At 37.5% G+C, this 19,084-nt stretch overlaps 1 protein-coding gene across 33 annotated transcripts in view; it reads right to left on the reverse strand.

The window, feature by feature from the left end:
* Positions 1-19,084, reverse strand: part of ZBTB20 (zinc finger and BTB domain containing 20) — a 526,186-nt gene that overhangs the window by 411,481 nt on the left and 95,621 nt on the right. For 30 of the 33 annotated variants that reach the window (XM_068697248.1, XM_068697214.1, XM_068697518.1 and 27 more), the window contains one exon: positions 8,231-8,290. The gene's annotated coding sequence lies outside the window, so the exon portion shown is untranslated. Of the gene's footprint in view, positions 1-6,177; positions 6,295-8,230; positions 8,291-14,685; positions 14,707-19,084 lie in introns of those variants that run through there. The other 3 variants (XM_068697259.1, XM_068697255.1, XM_068697384.1) reach the window with 3 other exon arrangements.

The following is a 19,084-nucleotide window of genomic DNA, read 5'->3' on the forward strand; positions in this document are numbered from 1 at the left end:
AAGTTCTGCATTCTGTTCATATCAGAGAAATGTGAAGTTTACTCAGACATAGCTTAGGGGGCTTGTTTGTATTTCTGTTTTCTTTTTTGGCCTACTGAGCACTCTGCATGAGTCCACATGTTCCCTCCTTATTTTTGGCATTGGCAAGACTTCAAGAAGAAAAAATCTTTGGTTAGAAAATTGTTTAAAAAAGGGGGAAAACCTTCAGCTTTTGTTTTTTTAAAAAACACCCAATTATTTGAATGTCAAAGTATTAGTTACTAAAGTAAGATTTTATCTAAAGGCTAAATTCTAATTCTAGAAGCTAAATCCAGATCAGCTTGCTTTGATTGTACAAGTTTTAATATCTAAGCTCAAGTCTCTTTCTTAAGGTTTGTATTATTTCTACAGCAGGCCAGACTATAATAACCCTTACATCCATATTACTGGATGTTATATTTGTATTACTAGATGTTAGGGAAAAGAATTCTAAAAAATAAGTGAGATTTTGTAACCAAGGGTCTTTCCTTCTCAATACTGTGTTCCAGAAAAATGTGATATAAACATTTAAAAACAAGTCTAACTATGATGCAAAACTAAGAGCTACGTAACGAAACAGTAAATACCTGCTTTCAAAGTGACAGTATATTCTTCTCTTTTCCATTTAAGACATCAATATTCAAATAAACATGGACTCCATTATGGGATGAAAATTATTTACATGCACATATATTTTTTTTCAGAGAACTAAGGAGGATTTTTATCCAAGAAAGGAGCAGAAGCAGGAAGGGTCACTTTACTGTTTGAACAGAAAATCCAGCGGCTAATTTAATTTAATGAGTTAAAAAAATACAGAATGATTCTAAGGATCTTGAAAATTTAAAGAACTCATGATTTCAAGCATATGTTATGAAAAAATCTAAGCGAGTAATGCATACAATACTTAATATAAGCGGCCAACACCAGGAAAGGGCATATTCAAGATACTTCTCACCTGCTGGTGCCTTTCAGTTACTGCCATAAACAACGTTTGGGTGACTGAACCTGTTTATAAAGCAAAGTCCTAGAAGTAGAGGCAACAGGATTACCCACAGGCCACTGATGCTGAGTGTACATACATGTGTAACTGTCTCCACAAAAATCCACAGGCAGATCTCCAAACCATGGGAAGTAGATCTCCCTGAGAGGAAGATGGAAGTGTGCATTATTATGAAAATAAAAATTTGTGCAGCTCCCGTCCCCAGACACTGTCTGGAAAAAAAAACACCACACACTTCTTTGCAGAACCTGAGAGGATGGTGGGCTTGCTTACTCGGCTCAATGTGGATAATAACTAGGCTTTTCCCATTACAGTGTTGCCTCCATGCACCTCTCTGCTCAGACTCACCAATTATAATGAAGAACCTTGGGAGGATAAAGATTTTTTAAACTAATTGCAAGACAACCAAAGAAAAACTGTTTTTTCAAATGTCCAGAGTTTGCTTCAGAAAAAGCATTTTTTTTCCAAGATCTGGGGAAATTCAGTCACCTCTGAATGAATTCAAGAGTCTGCTGCAGTACAGTGTCTCAGCAGAGAAGAAGGAGGTCATGCTCCCTTGATGACCTCTGAAACAAAAATGTGAGTCTCCAGTCTTGGTTGAGGAGCTTACCTGAGAAACCTACAGTTTGACGGCCTCCAGAATATCAAGCAGGCTTAAAGCATATGTTCAAATCATGTTTATATCTCAGGTGAGCACTTGGGACTTGAACATTGTGTTTTCACCACCTACCAATCAAACTGTTAGAACATAACTTACAAGAGAACTCTTACACATGGGAACTGAGATCTTGGGGCCAATCCCATCTCATAAAGAACATCTATGTGGGCCTATAAACATCACTGTAAACATACTTCAATTCAGACTAAGGAAAACGCTTCTGATCACAGTTCTGCAAATGACAATTAATTCAAAGTATTAAAAAATTAAAGGCAGAATCTGTATGGAATGAAAATACTCTATGAGTGACGAAGTAGCAACATTTCTTGATCCTTTATTTTCTTCAAAATTGATTTCTTGCCATAAAAAAAAAAAAAGCTTTCAGTTGCTTGTCTCTCAGAAGAGACTGCCTACTTTTGCAAATTCCCTCTGCCTTCCTTAAGATATGCCTTCTGTAGGCAAAGGGACTCATATAATCCCCAAAGTCCTATTAATATCAATAAGAATGATACAGGTTTGATTCAAAACAACCAGAGGGAACGGCTACAATGGGCTCAAAGCTGTTTTTCAGAGTCAGAATGGTCTGTATCATCTACTTGGCACTAAAATGTGCTTGCTGCTGCCATGCAAATGGTCCAGCTCATGCTGCTGCTGACTTCTTGCTGTCTCTCATTTTATTGTCTGCTATTTTATTCGCTGGTACAGGAGAAAGAGGGGTTTGGTCTTTTAAATGACCCACATTTCTAATAGCACTGAGTTAAGAAGTAATGCTGTCCTGCTATTGATACTACTGCATTACATAGGTTGGTCTTGACTAGAAGGTTTACAAAGTTGGATGAGACACGTGGAAGGTGTTCAGTGGCACCACCACATTGTCACCATAAAAACATTTGAATCAGCTCTACGAGAAAAATAGATGTTCATCAATAGAAAAATGGCGTAGGGAATGAAAGAAGGAGATGCTGAGACAGAGAAAGAGAGGGAAAGGGAGGGAGAGAAAGAAAGGAGGGAAATTGGGAAGAAAGGAGAGATTAAGGGGGGAAAGAGGGAGGGAGGAAGAAATTAGAAAGGATTTCAGAGTACTCCTCAGTGGAAGATATATATATGGAACTTTATGGGACACAGTAACGTTTTGAAGAGAAAATCTTGTTCTGCCAGATGAAGGACATACCACTCCCTTTTACAATTAGTCCCTTGCCAGCCCAAATTCTACTTGCATGAACTGTGGTAGCCAAGTGCCTACTGGGTTTAAAAAAGACAACATAAAAGAAATCTGACCAGGGAAGAAAATCTGACCAGAAGCAAAAAACAAACAACAACAAAAGAAAACAAAAACAAATACAAATACTGCCCTGAGCTATCCCCTGAAGAAAACTACCTTTCCCAAAACAAACACCAGAGATACTAAAGATTAGTATTTTAATCTGTTTGGACACCTGAGTATTGACATTTGGGCAGCAAAATAACTATTTATTTCTTTCCACTGAAGGTAAACTGAGTCGATGAAAGAGAAGAAAGGCTTTATTACCAGATTTTGTTCTATGTCCCCAAAATGCTCATGTGTCATCAAAAATGTGTCATCTGTACCACATTCATCAGGTATTACAAGATGACTCACACTTAAGATGAAAAAAATCTAACTTAAAGGAAAGTTTCGTCTTGGCTTCCACCCCAGCAGTCAATACAACTGCATATATCTGAACAAGACCTATGGTGGTTAAATACCTTCTTCTGAATCTCAAAAGACTTCACTGACGTTCTGTTTCTTGCCCATACTTTTTTTCACTCCCAGCGGACAGGGACGTTGTCTTTTTCAGAGAGAATGTGTCAGATCATGGCCCCTGGCAAATCAACATGAATCGCTAAGAAAGAAAATTTAACATCCTCCAACTCCACTTTTAAAGTGCTAAATAAGGAAACCTGTTGTGCTAGTGTGTTGATTAGAGGAACTGTAAATGTCTTTACCAAAATAAAACATTCTCTCTCCCATCTTTTCTTTTTGTACAGGAAAGTATACACACTGACCTGGCATTGTTAATTTACTACAATATCTGCTGAAAACCACAGTGCGTATACATGCAGGTAAACATAAACACACACACACACACCACTGAACTTTGTGTTGGCAGCCAGACTGTGGTAACCCATGTCCCCTGGGCAGCAATCAGCTATGAAGGAACAGGAAAAAGTGAGTGTAATGATTAACTAGCCCAGTGGGCTATTATTCATGGCAGGTAGAGCAGCAGCATTGCAGACTGTGATGCTGGTCGCCTGTCCCTCTGGAATGCTGCCGGATGCCTGGAATCAAACTTAGCACAGAAAAAAAAAACAGCAAATCTAATGTCAATATAAGAAAGAAGCAGAATTTCGCCTCCTGGACTTTGCATGTAAGGAAGAAACTTGCAGGAGCAAAGATTTTCTGTTAAGCTTGATGTTGAAAGGATATGACAAATATTCCCATTTATCAAATATGTATGCGTAGTTTATGGTAAGACTAATAAGGTTATTGGTATCAGCTATAGGCAATTATTTTCTATACAGCATGAAGTAAACAACTTTAATGGCAACTGGCAAGTACCAATGTTGTTCGGAGCCACCATGGTATTAATATTGGAGCAGATGGTTAAAGGGCATCCATTTAGTTGAAAGACTAAACAATGGGTTTCCCTCTAGCCAATCAGGGAAAAATCAAAGTCACCATAGCTGTTCCCCCTCTCTTGGTGCTTTACCCTGCAGTCCCCAGAAAGCTCCAGAAATTCCTGCAAAATTCTTTCAAATCTTTCCACCAATACTTTTCAAGCGGTGCATCAAAGATGAGCATACCACAACACCCACTGTACTTCTCCCACTGTTACCGCAGTCAGCATTTAGCAGTGAGGCAATACACTACTGCCTGGACTTCAGCTTTGGGAAATCAAATTCAACATGATCTCTTCTAGTTTTCAGTGATTTAACTTCATCATCCATGATAAAAAAGAAAATTAAAGTTTAAGCTTTTTATTATTATTATTATTTTTTACAACAAAAGCATTTGCTGTTTATTTAAGAAGACCTTGAAAAAAAACTATTTATAAAAAAAAAAAAAAAAAGCAAATTCCTTCTTTCAATAAACTCCTTTTCCCTCTGAAAGGCTTTGCTCTGTGTGTGGATTATTCATTTACTTTAATTATTTTGAAGTGCCTCTGTTTGAGTGGGCAGGATTTAAGTATCCACAACATCAGCGTAAGTCCTAGTACTAGTTGTTGTAAACAAAATGTTCTGCAGTGGCCTAAATCTGCATAAGTAGCAAGCCTTGAGAATTTTGGAAGTCCTTTTCCACAAAGAGTAATTCTGGGGACCCTGAAACCTATGGGACCCAATTCCCAGAGCAAATATTGTGGGACTTACATTGTATAGACGGGTCATAACTCCTCTAATCATGAATGCAGATATAAATCCTTCTTCTCATCTAGTAGGAAAACAAACTTGTTGCTCCTATTTAAATGTGGAAAGCAAAATCTCACCTGTAAGAGGCTGGTGCAGAAAATGCAACCGACCAGACGTTTTCATCTACCACAAAAAAGGGTTTATTAGGACACAATGACCAAGTGATATAACAGAACTCAGAGAGTCAGAACAACATACGCAACTAGGCATGTAATCAAAAACAAACAGCGATCTTTCATAATCTCTGTAATCACCTCTCTCTGTCTCACGCACATCCACACATATACCCATGTACAGTAACAGGAATACGTAAATTGTTGTCCCTTGTTAAATGTTTTCAGCCCAATGTCTTCCTGGTTAATAAACACACACACTAAGAACAACAAGAAAACAAGCTCTAAGAAAAAGCCCTTGGAAGACTTCGGATGTAGTTATGTTATGAAGACAATCACAGAAGGGAGAAGAAGAACAAAGTCTGGGGAAAATATACAGGATTAAACCGTTATCACTTCACATGCAGTGGACTTTGACTTGAACAAGGATTCCAAAAATAAACATAACTAACATTTAAATTGCAAGCTGTATTTTCAGTGGCCCTTTCTTACATGACTGTATGTATACTCAAAACCAAAACCTCAGCAGCTAACACCCACAGCTTTGAGGAATTTTGATCCCAAGGATCGAGCTAACATTCAAACTTTCCATTGTACCCACAGGCTTCTATGATCATGCTTTTAAGTACGAATGAAATGAAACTAAAACCAAAGAGAGAGAAACCAACTGAAACCAGATGAAATGAGGATATGGAAGGTGTGACGTAGGCATCTGGAAAACCAGAAAATATCACCTCTGGTAAATCTCATTTTGTAAGTCTCCCCACTTTCAGTCTGCATTCCTGTTCTTTGTGCTTACTTCCACATAAACGTATAGCTCCTCTGCACTGTTGCCAGTAGTTACACCCAATACTTACAGGTAAGCCTGCAACTCTCTTCCTCTACAGAGGTAAAAGAGAATGGAGGGAAATCAACAGCAAGAAGGAAGTATGAAGTATGAAAACAATTCTGCACTTACTCACCCGCAGTTGGTTATATCTAAGGAACAGTTGCTTTAAAATACAAGTTGTTGTCGAGGTTTGATTTAGAAATCCCTGTCAGTTTTGACATTCAGGTGAAAGTATTGCTGCTGGCTCCAGAACAATCTGCATATCTTATCACTAAATAAAATGTCTGAGGTGTGTACCAATCTGATGAAATTATAAACAAGAGTCCACATAAGCACACATGTCTTCCTGTTTGATTTCTGTCCTCTTCGCTCCTCTATAATAAATTATATGATCATCTCATTCTAGCCAGAGGTTTAACTGTGCATGTAAAAAGGAAAATGATAGCAGCCTATTCTTTTTCACACTTTACAGCTGAGAACATGACAAAATTGTGGATTTGGTGAACAAGCAGAAAAGCTTATTTTGTTACCATCTACCCCTCTTTATAAGCCACAGAACTGGTAGAAAATCCCACATATTTATGTATCATTGAAAAGTCTCCCATACTCAAATAAATAAATACATAAAACTACACCTTTTTTTTTTTTCCTGCAATGACTAATATACATGCTTAACTTTATGTCCTGCAATTAATCTCATCTACTTCAACAGGATTACTCATAATGCTGTGAGTGAAATACATGTGTAAATCCTTGCAGAATCATGGCCTGAATTGCCAACAGAATTACATGGAACGATTAAATGCCCAGGCCTAGAATGGCTCTTCAGAAAGATTAGAAGAAATCTTTAGGCATAAGAGGTAACAAAATCTACTCCAGGGAGAAGCTATGAGAAGAACAGTGTTATGGGAATTGTCTTCCCTTGGGAAATTCATCTATCACCAAATTCTTCCAGTAACATTATATTCACCTTCTTCATCTACCAGTCATCACCTTCACTCACCACTCCTTTCTCACTCATCGAAAACCTTTCTCCTTCTCCCAACATCCTCCTGCAGCTGCTTTGTGCCAAAGGAGACAGGAGATACATCTCACTTCTTTTTATTCTTTTGTGCAGTAAAACAGGATGAGAGCACACTCTGGCCCTTATATTGACTACCTTAGTAACAAAACAGTTCACATGCTAATTAACTGAGCTGGGTGTACAATTGAACAATGTCACCAACTTTGCTTCTTAACCTGCTACCGAGTCATTCACATGCTGGTCTCTTAACCCACTCACTGAAGATTATTTATTCAGTATACCCTATGGACAGTCCTTAACCTGTATTTTCTTTACGTGAGTTTATTACAAGAAGCTGCTGAACAAAATGTATACAAACTGAATATCAAAACTGTCTAGTTCCACCTACTGATGAGTAGCTTACCACCTGGCTTCCTATGTAAATACTCACAAATGCTATATCAAAATTTATTCTCTGTACATTATTTAGTGTTTGAATAAAATCCATGGCTTCCACAAACACTTCTGCTTGACAAAGTCAATCCCTTAAAAGTTCAAATGACTATTTGTCACTAACATTTCACCTCTACTAATGAACTGCAAAAATGAATGATAGAAAATGCAAAGCTGTATTATGCTTAGCAGTTAACATTTTAATAAGGAGGAGATTAGCAATTTTTAATACCTCCAGTGCTTTGTTATATACAGTAGCACAATAACTGAATATTTTAATTGCTAATTATTTAGACCTCATTCAGTTCTCACTCAGGCAAAACTCCCATTGAGGGACTCTTGCCTGAGAAAAGAGCTACAGGATTTGTCTTACTGTAATTTGAAAAAAAACTTTATATATCATAAAAACTATCAAGTTATAGTGAGACAAAAATCATTAAATCCTTAGCAATATTAAACCCTACTGAAAGTCCCACTGACTCCTAACGCCAATGTTTTTATATTAAGTAAAATAGATAATTGCAGTTTACCAGTTGTAACTTACCTGCATAATTTAGGCCCAGATATGCTGGTGCTCTTAAAGAGATCTAATAATGTTTTGAGTCTTCTTATCGTACCCCTGCTTTTCTCCTGTGGGAAATCTCAGTTCAAATGTGATAGGGAAACAGCATTTCCAAACAATTACAGTATCAACACCTGCAGAAACCCAAAAAGTAGCATTTGATTTTACCTTTTGACTTCGGACTCCAAAAGGGTTAAGAGCAGCTCTCAACACTTCTTTTTTATGCTGCTGTAAAGAGAAAAATAAATAAATAAATAAAATGCTTATGTTTAGAGATTTGCACACACAATACCTTCAGTTTTCATTACAGTCCAATAACTGGGAGTTCAGTGGAGGAAGTGGGTGGAAGGCTGTATATATATAAACATATAACTACATGAAGGAAGAACCAAAAAGTCCTACACATGAATGTTTAGCACACAGGTGGCGAACAAATAAGCTAATTGTACTAGTATCCAACATGTCACGTTATAGGTGAACTTCAGAAAGAAACGTTACACAACCGAACACCAATTTAACAGAGAGCGATTCACACGACTTCATGCTTTAAAAAAAAAACAACAACAACACAACTCTCATTTTTTCCATTAAGTGTAGTTTCATTCCTGCTAGGGATAAAAACAAATGGGTGTCACAACTGAAGTTTCACCAGTTATGTTTGCCATTCAAATGCATTTGTGGGAAAAGTTGCAGGTAAATACTCCAACAGTTCAAGAGTTTAAAGAGGTTCTTTTATTCCCCTTAAATGAAGAATCGTGTATAATGTCTTTGCATCTGTCAGCTATAAATGGCTTTAATGACTAGAATGCTCAGAAAATGTCTCTATAGGCTGTTTTTTGAAAAAAAAAAAAAAAAAAAAAGAATTAAAAGCAGACTTAGAACCATATAACACTAATTAATAAAATGTTCAGAACTGGCTGCCAAACAGTTGAGGAAGGAGTATTTATTTTGAAGTCAGAAATGAGACTTGGGCACTCCACTTCCACCAATTCAGAGCATGGTTTAGGGCCCTAATTGGCGTCACATCCAGTTCCTGTTATGAGAGGTTCACTCAGGTTTCAGCTCCCAAACCCACTTCAGCTGCCTTTCTTGCTTCCTCACAGGAGCAGCAAGATCTTTTCGTTGCTCCCAAGTGCTGACTTCCCACCTAGGAACCCATGTCCAGATCTAATAACCAGCTCAGGTACGGCAGGAACGGGCTAACCAAGCCTACTGGTAATCCTGTAATCCTTTGCTGGTGAGGGGTTTTCAAAGCTACCCACAAAGGCATTTTAACCACTGAGATTTTGACCCCCTTGCCATACTGCAGAACTGATTTAACGGCACTTATTTGTCACAGACTTGTTTCTCCAAAGCTCAGATGATTTGCTATCTGTTAATGAACCTGTGATCTTCTACCTGCTAAAAGTAATTTGTTAACAGAAAAGAGCTGAAAGAACTGCTTTTTGGAGCAACCTTCTTTTTTGGAAAGAAAGGACACAAAGCACTGTTTTCTCAGGTTAAAGAAGACAAAATGACAGCAGGCCTTCTGGCTGATAGCTCCCAAGCCTGACTTCCCACCAGATCCTTGCTACTACAGGTGCTACTACACGTGCTACTGTTTCCACCTCGGTGACACACTCACAGCTTCATGTCACACCTACAGCCTTCCCTTAGTTTCCTGGGTGCTTCCTACCTCTGATCATCGCCAGCAAACCATGCCCCAGGTTCTCCACCTGGGGAAATTTCTCCGGCCTACATGGGTCAGCCGCGAGTGCGCAGAGCACGCAGTCTGTTAGATGGTGGCTTCCACCGCTTTCAGGGAAGGAGGTTTATTCTGCTGGAACTAAGGCCGTGCAGCATGTGCTTTAGCTTTCATAAGGTCTGCTGTTGCCTGAATAGACACGCCGGGCGGCAGCTGGTAGCACTTTCCAACATTACACAACCAGGATCTCGAACAGTCTGTCAGTTCCGCGCCGACAATGAATAAAGCAAACCAGGAGGCCTAAAATATTGAGTAACGAGGATCAGGTTTTGACCTTTAGATGCGGGTAGACGTATTGCACGAGGGTATGTTTGATTTGAGCGATACTAGTGGGTATGAAACGGTGCTGTTTGCCTAATGTCTAACTCATCTAACAACTGAAACGCTCTGCACTGGCTGGCAAACTACGTGCTGCAGTGAGAGGCGGCTTGAATGCCTCTACAGTGTACTGGGGGAGCCCAGGAAGAGAGGGCGACGCTGGGGAATCAGAAGAGATGAAAAGCAGGAAAAAGTACGGGAAAAATCGATCACAAAGCGAAAGAAATCTTTTCTGGTTTAAAGTCCCTGAGGACTTGTGGTGGTGCTCAGGCATCATCTCCACCAGCTCTGCAAGGTCAAAAGTTTCAGTTTCTCTTCTCTGGTCTACTGGCATTTGAAATTTTGTACACCTACCCATGGCATGCATAGCTACCTTTCTCAGTTACCATTCTTGCCAGAAAGTGCTATACAAAGATCTGTGTCATTATAACTGCTACGTTTGTTTATTTTCACTACCATTAATTTATCCTTTCCAAACTTTTGAATGCCAGAGTTTAATTAGTGATAACAATTCTGCCACACAGTTTTTAAAAACTATTTTTATATGGAATTTAAATTAATCGAGCCTTATATTTGAGATGGCCATTTGTAGGACCAAGATTGTTAACAGAGCTTATCATATCTAAAATTACAGGCCATTCATTTTGTTTTAAATTCCACCCGCTGTGTTTACCTTTAACGGTTTCACTTGGATCAACAGCTTATTGGTGACTCAAATTATATCAAATAATACGCTCAAAATCTGATGCAGCTGTATGACATCGTGAAAAACTATGCACACAACTCAGGAAATTCATTTCAGATCCACTTGAAAGTTAAGCCCCACGTCCTAAGCAAAAGTGAATACTTTGCAGCATTGGCTCAAAACAGACTTACTGACTTCAATGTCACAAAATACACAATCCTCACAGAGTCTTGAGGTAGATCGCAATAATTTTCCAGATTTTTTTTTTTTTAATGATGAAGTCAATTAGTTAAAATACTTAGCTGTTTTTTAAAATGTCTAATCTAATCGAGATCTACAACAAAGATAAGAAATACAGAAATGGACAATTTAAACAGTGCTAAATTAAAAATGCCTCTTCTGCTATATCAACAGCTTACAAATGCTAACAGGAAAGAACTATATATACTTGTTCACTTCTTTATGTTAATAACTTATACGCTGCATGGCCTTTCGATTTTTGGTATGAATGAAAAAAAATCCTATTCAGTGAACTATTTTCAGATTAAGTGAAACTAAGATAAGTACATTCCATATAAAATATGTAAATAAAATTTGCACATTCTTTACATTTCTCTCAATTTATGGAACCTTTCCCAAGAAGAAGAAAATATTATAGGATGACAACTGTGAGGATCTTCCTTTTTTAAGACCGTATATCCAAAGAGTGAATTTCAAAGAATAAGATAAATTATTTTAGCATTACTCCAGTTCCTCCAAAATACAGTCATCATAAATGCAAACTAAAATCCTGTAGCAAGTAGATGAAAGGAAACACTGTTGATTAATGCTAAGAATATAGCAGCCAAAAGGATTTCAGACAATGATTCATGGTAAGACTACCAGTAAATTGCTTGGTCTCTTGAGGTTCAGTCAACCTGGCATGAGCATCGGGTAAAGTATGTCCTGAGCAAAATGGACAGTGCATCACAGCAATGCACTTTCAAAAACAAACTCAAGTGTGAATCTAATGCTTATGAAAAAGGCTAATGTGGCAAGCTTAAAGGTTGAAATCCTCTCGTTTTTCCAGGACAGTACTTTGAGTAGAACAAATTTACTCATATAGGCTCACCACTGCCCTTGAACTGCAGGATCATGTTGAGTGGTCACATATTGTGACTGGTTCAACCTCTTCCATTGGATGTCCAACAACAGACCAATTACTACTGACTGTAGTAACATTTTTCATGATACTGACTTCTGTCCGCTGAGAGCTAGACTTGAGATCTCTTTAACTTGTTTCATGAGTCAAGCTTTCTGTCTGGGGGGAAAAATAAATCAAATGACTAGCTTTAAATTTCTAACATAAGGACAGATTTTAGAGAATTTCTACATGAAGACTGCCAAAAACAGACTACTGACCTGACCTGTGAGTGTAAGATAACAAACTGGATATGAATTGGCTTTTTGGCAGGAAAGGTTTTTAAAGAAACAATACTTGGTGCTACAGCACCATTCTTAACGCAGGATAAAATCTTTTAGAAAACAACTTAAATTCTCTGTGCACTTCCAAATTCTACTTGAAGAGGACTATTTGCCCACATTTATCTATACGGAAGACTTGGATTAATAACCCTCTAGGAGAAAAACAAAATGACCTTTCAGGCAAAAGTCATGCTATGGAGAAAGGGAAGTAGGGGAGCTTCTGTAACACTACCTACCAGCTTAACTTCCTCTTAACTTTATGTACTGTCTTTCTTGAAACAGAAAATGTTGCCTGGAACACAAGAGGCAGAATTTTTAATATTAGAGGTACTAGTAACTAGCATGTATAATTCTTCAGAAGGAAATACCAATGCAGACAGTGAATTAAAACATGCCATGGTAACAGATGAAGACTTCAACTGTCAACAAAATCAGGCTATTAATTCTCACATAAACAGTCTTTTTAAATCTTTGATTTTTAATATACAGTCCAAAGATCACTCTCACATTTCAGCAGCTTTTGTCTTTTAATGCCAATCATTTCAACTGACTTTTCTCACTACCCTGTGCTTTCTCTCACCCTTGGAAAAGGTGAGTGAAAATATCAAATGTTATCTTACTCTGCCAAGACCAAAGGAACAGTTCAAATACTAAAAAAATTAGGCAACGACTTTGCTTAAGGTGGGGAGGGAATGATCAACAGTGGGGTGGATCCCTACCTCTCAGCAGAAAGAAAAAAAAAAAGAAAAACCCAAATCTCTTCTTACTCTGTTTCAATCTACGCTTAGGTCTAGCCTATGTAAACAGTAACTGAAAATTACTGGGTGGAAAACAGAATAATTGTGCTGCTGATCAAGTGCTTTTTGTTTTTTGTTTTTCCCTCAAGAAACAGATACTGAGATTCAAGAGCAACCTGGCAACTTCTTGCCCTGTTCATTACCACTGAGAGTAAAGATGCCCTGACTGATCTTTCATTACCACTGAGAGTAAAGATGCCCTGACTGATCTGTTCAGACTGAACTACCAGCTACCACAGAGTACAGTCTCACAGTGAACAACTCTAAATATATTTGTGAGAGAAACTCACACTGCTGCTGGCCTCTCTGTACCTATTCAAATAACAAAGATGATTTCAGACTTCAGAGCCATCACCTTTCACCAACATGTAAGTAACTCACTTATAAGAAAACAGAAATATTATGTGCCTGTTGGCTTATTTTTGCCTTCAAATTTCTGTTCTATTTCTGAAACAGGACAAGGCTGAAACTTCTCCTTGACTGAGATGTCACCTCGTAACAGAATCCTCTATCCCTAGCCACTGGCATCAGAAAGTAAGAATCAAAGGTACTGCTTTTGTCAAAAAAAAAAAAAAATTATCACGTTTAAAAATTAATTTCCTCAAAGCATTGGAAATTAGTTTGGTGGAAAGCATAAGGAAAGAGAGAAAGATGACAATTCTCCATTCTCTCCAGAGACCATGTGTCCCCACAGGTTTTGGTTACTGTGCAACACTTAACTCCTTGATGGCTATTCTCTCATCTCCTCCTTGGCAGAAACTTCTTCAAATTTAAAAATCAGAACATAAGCCAAGTATATAAAAATAAATAAATAAAGCTCAACATCTATAAAAAGTACACAGACTAGCCTGCTTAATTATTAACAGGTAAACACAACAAATTCTGAATTATTTACTTAATCTTTTTCAGCTACAAACCTCAGACTTTTAGAGCATGAAACACATGCTTTATTTTAGGACACAAAGCAGATATTTTATATCGCTGTGTGGACTTTTTTTTTTTTTCAGAGGTGGGGTTGTTTTGAAGAATACACACTTCTTATTAACCCTCAAATACCTTCCTCTCACTGAACCCTGCTGGAATTTTAAATACAGAAATAAAAGTTTTAGTACAAAGATCCTGTATTCACGTGTTCACCAGTGAATGAGCTGGCTTGTTTCTGACTTGCAGCTGAGTGAAAACGAGATTCCTGTGAGGCATATGCAACCTCTCCTGTTTCTGTAAATCTGCTAGAAAGGAGCTGGGTTAAGAGGAGCTGGTGAAGGTTCCAGCCTGAGGTGCTACAAAGAAGGATAAAATAGTCTCAGGCACAAGCCCATTTTCTTTACTCAGTAAAGCTACCCTGCTGAAGTAAACCCTGTCTACCCCTCGAATAAAAGTCAATGCCACGGGTCTACAAGTTTGTAGAATCATCGCCGATGATTCTACAAGCAACTGGTCTAGGCCCAACCATCTTTACGTTCCTTCTTCCTATGTATAATTCTCCCTAAGGCAGTGCCGATCTTGTGCATTCCCTTTTTCTGGTGTTGTGTTGAAAATGGGGAAGTTCCAAGCTCCTTCCCGGAGGTGTGATGAAGCAGTGACAGCCCTGCACATGACAAAAGTTGGCGCGTACCCTTTGAAGTCTTCAGCAATCAGCAGTATAGATCAACACTATCTCCGTCTCAGTAACCTCAGGCTGAGAACCATGCAGTCACTGCCATCCAGAAAAATGCAAAATCATTATCGCTAAGAAACGTGGTGGTGAATCTGAGACAATTTTTCTTAACTAGCCTTTCTTTGCAAACAATTTCATAATATTGCTTTTGAAGCCCTGGATACGTATATGCAAATATACTCAAGTTGTGTATGTGAATGATGCCACCAAAAATCTATTCCAAAGCTTTCACACACGAGCAGAAGTCTCTACAGGAATTTTAGGATAATATCTGAGAAGGTGTTAACAGACTACTATTCCCTCATCGTTTCTACAAAACTGTGCAAATGTGAGATATTGTATCATCTACTCTTAACTGCTGAAATGGTCCAACATAATTTGTTTTCCTTGCTTTTAGATATTAATAATTTTGTCAATATTTATGTACCATACTTTGCTCAGCCTGCTAAAACCTTCCAAAGGTGTAATTCAGGAGATGAGATAGTTAAACACAGAGCTGGCTTAGCCTCTAATTTAGGTGGCCTACTTACGTTAGCAACATTTTATTAGCACGTTATGCTGTATGTTTAATATTTAGTACATTGTGTGAAAATGGTTTACTGTGTACTGCTCACATAAATGACTTACAAATTCTGTTTGATACATAAGGAAAAATGTATAAGTAACACACGTATTTCTAAACATACCTAACACTATAGAAAACAGGGATAAACAGAAGATGTAGAGAAAACACAAAAATGGATCTTATAATGGAGTTAAAAGCTAGGTTATAATGTGTAGACCAAACAGGCAGAATTGGGGATATATGCACAAAGCCCACCCCTCTTTTAACTTTTCATTCCAAAGCTTCCTCTGGAGGCCTTAGAAGCTGTCCAACTGAAGGAAAAGATGACTTTCTTGCTGAAGTCTCACAAAGGAGACAATTGTAACAAAATACACAGGAAATCTCCCAAAATCTTTCATATTTTACCAAACCCACAAAGACGAAGTAGGACATTTGCTAGACTTTATGCGCACTTTGGGGACTTTTTTCATGAGGCAGGTAGATTGGCTATGTCCTCGTGAATGATGCAGCCCCTTTCCAGTGTGTTCTTAAGCAATGTTAGCTGGAAGCGCCAGTGAAAGATGCCCTGTGAGTGAGCAGTAGGTTGATCCAAAGGACAATAACTCAGCCAAAGCAGATTTAAGTTTTCCTGGAATAGCTGGAGAGCAGTTCTGACTAAGGCATCCAGTTATCAAGCTACAGCAATATCTATTTTGGAGGTACTGATATTCAGGAATTATCACCAAAAAGGAGTTTTTGTTTGTTTTTACCTCATAGTTATGAGGAAAAGTGCACTGGCTTTCATTCTCCTCCTATCTATAAAGTGAATCAAAGATACACCAACAGGCATTTGTAAGGACCACATAAGGGAAAATTCCTTAGCTTCCTGTGAATTAAGCCTATGCGAAAGGACCCATAAGCAGTCCCAGAACAATTCTTACTACCTTTGAAGTGCATGAAGAATGGATTTAGTCTAATGGCTTCAGCTCGGTTCTTCTTAAATTTCTAAGTATTGGTAGCTAAGACAAATGCTAAGGCTTTAGCAAATACCAGACTGTTTTCTGCAAAAGTATGTGATCGCAGAAAAAGCATTTTTTTCTACTGGCGAAGTATTTTCGGCATTATTACGAAAGAACCTTTATTGGTATCCCTGCCAAAATATCCGTCCAAAGCTTTTCTCACTTTCTTCAGCTGATGTTTTGTCAAGTAACATTCAAAATAATTTTTATTTTGCAAAACAAAAACAAAACAAAACTGATCCTATTTCACATTCTTTTTATTCCTGTACTTTTGTGAATTGTTAATAGTTATTCCAATACATGTATAACACTTACGTCCTAAAATGACTCACGATACAAAATTTCAGTTCATATTTCCTCTATGAAAAAAAAAAAAATCTTTGAAAATGTATCTTTGCTCAGTTAGATTCAGTAGGGGACATTAAAAATTCAATATTTGCCATGTTGCAATGACTTCTGGACAGAAAACAGTTCCTTCAGGCTGCAGTAAATTCTTCTAGTCTAAATATAAGGGGAATTATAAGTACACACTTGCAACAGTACTAAATATGATACCCACAATACGGCTACAATCCCGATTATCACCTTTTCCTTTATTTTTTTCTTATCATTTCCATCTTTCATTACAGATACAGTATTTATTTTTTATAATGATTAATATGCAAAAACTGGTTCATAGAAACCAAGTAACAAGAATGGGTCTAATTAAAAATTCATATTATTACAAAAATAACCATTAGATTAATCAATATGAAGACTGAGATATTCAGATCAGTAGGATTTTTTTTAGTTCTAACATTCATCCTGCTATAAGGACATCAGGACAGTTGATTTAGTAAAAATCTCAGCTGAGATACATCAACACACAGTATTCAGATTAAAACCATGTTGGGAGCTATATTGCAAACTAGTAGATATCTCCATTATGAGTATGCCTCATATTTTATAGAATAAATATAATGTTTGTATAGATTAAGGTCTGACGGAAACAGTTCAAGAGGGATTGTACACTTTCAGCTGAAGATAGACCCTCAAAAGTGAATGGATAGTTTGGGATTAAACTAATATTTGCTGTAATCTTACTCAAATCAATGAGATTCAAAAACCAATTCGACTCATTCCTATTAAAGAATTATGTTTATTATGCTGTAGAGTTTTCAAATTACGAACACTTTAGTACAAATACTTTATGCAGTAAAATCTGTTTCTTCAAGTTGCTATCCCTCAAAGCATGTGATCCATTTGATACTATTATTTTGTTACATATGCATATATGACCTACATATATGACTTCCATCTACATTTTCCTTAAACATACACAAAACGACCTCCACGTTTTTCTCCATTTGTTACAGGTCAATGGATTATTCATGTTTTTGTCCTCTTACGAGGCCAAAATGAGACTAGACAAAGTTTTTGAAATACACTGTATTATAAAAAGCTATGTTTTTCAGGTAATAAATTATTTATTTTACAGTAGAGTTAGAGATTCCAGTGAGACCAATGTACCAGGCATTGCAGTGACACAGACTGTGAGATAGTTGTCACTTGAAAGAACTCTGCAGACAAGACAAGCAAGAAGTAGAAGTGCAAGAACTACTTTTTCAGATGCACTGAGACACACAGACTGGAGTTACTTTCTTTAGGTTACTCAGGAAATCAGTGACAGAGTGCTGAACTTTTATCGCAAGTTACACTCCACTGCTTTAACAACAAAGCCTTCCTTCCTATCTATTAATTAATATAAAAGCCACAACAAAAATCCCGGTATTACATCTGCCCCATTAACTCAGCATTTCCAAACATCATACCACTTTGCATTTGCGTAACTCTAGCATGAAGAAATTCAAAGTACATATACTCTGAACGAAGCAAAAAGCAAATAGAATTAGATTGTTCTTACTTTGGAAGCAGTAGAACAAACAAACAAATGAAAAACAAAAACAAAAAAACAGAAGGATTAAGGGTAAATTCATCTCACCTAACCTTGGCCATCTAAAAGACACTGTTTAGGTTGTTTCTTCTGACACCAGAACGAGGTGAGCATCTCGAGAGTGAGATTCCTTCTCTTCTCAGATACATGGCTAAGTAAATCACCAGAGAAGCCTCTCCCTTTCTTTTATCAATAGAGATAGCCCAGGTGCCATGACTAAGTGCCTGATGTTTAGATGAATGAGCAAAAAATTCCTATCCTAGCACAAAGTAAATCTCCCCAAAGTTCCCTTAATATCTTTCCTAAGAGGCAAAACTGTGGCATGCCAAGGTCTATATGTGTTAGTGAACATATGCGAGAAGTTAGGTGCATACTGCTAGATCGATTAATGTACTGACAAAAATCATATCAAAAAAACAGACCTCATTGCTTCTTAGCATCTGCATAGTCCAAATGTTGACCACCATCTCTTGAATTACTGACAATGGGAACAAATGGCAGTAAGTCCCTAGGTCTAGCTGAAACTGGTGCTGCACTTAGCCCATAGTGCTAACCAGCAGTACCCCAGCAGAAATACTCAAGGTGCTGACATGACATAAATAATGGTTATAAATAAAACTCACATCAAAATGAGATTTTTCAAAGAAAGGTGATGAAAGTCTGCTACCAGACTTTGATCAAAAGTCCTGCTATTCAGAGAAGGAAATACCTCTGAATCCCAGTGAAAATGAATCTGGTTGTGACTGACATAACCTTTAAAGAACAGAAATGCTTCTATCATTGTCTCTGTAAATCCAAAGATTAGATTCAGGGTCCAAAAATGCTTGACTTTTCCATGCCATCTTGCACACTTCTAATCTG

Source organism: Anas acuta, chromosome 1 (genome assembly GCF_963932015.1).
Source record: "Anas acuta chromosome 1, bAnaAcu1.1, whole genome shotgun sequence".
Lineage (NCBI taxonomy): Eukaryota > Metazoa > Chordata > Aves > Anseriformes > Anatidae > Anas > Anas acuta.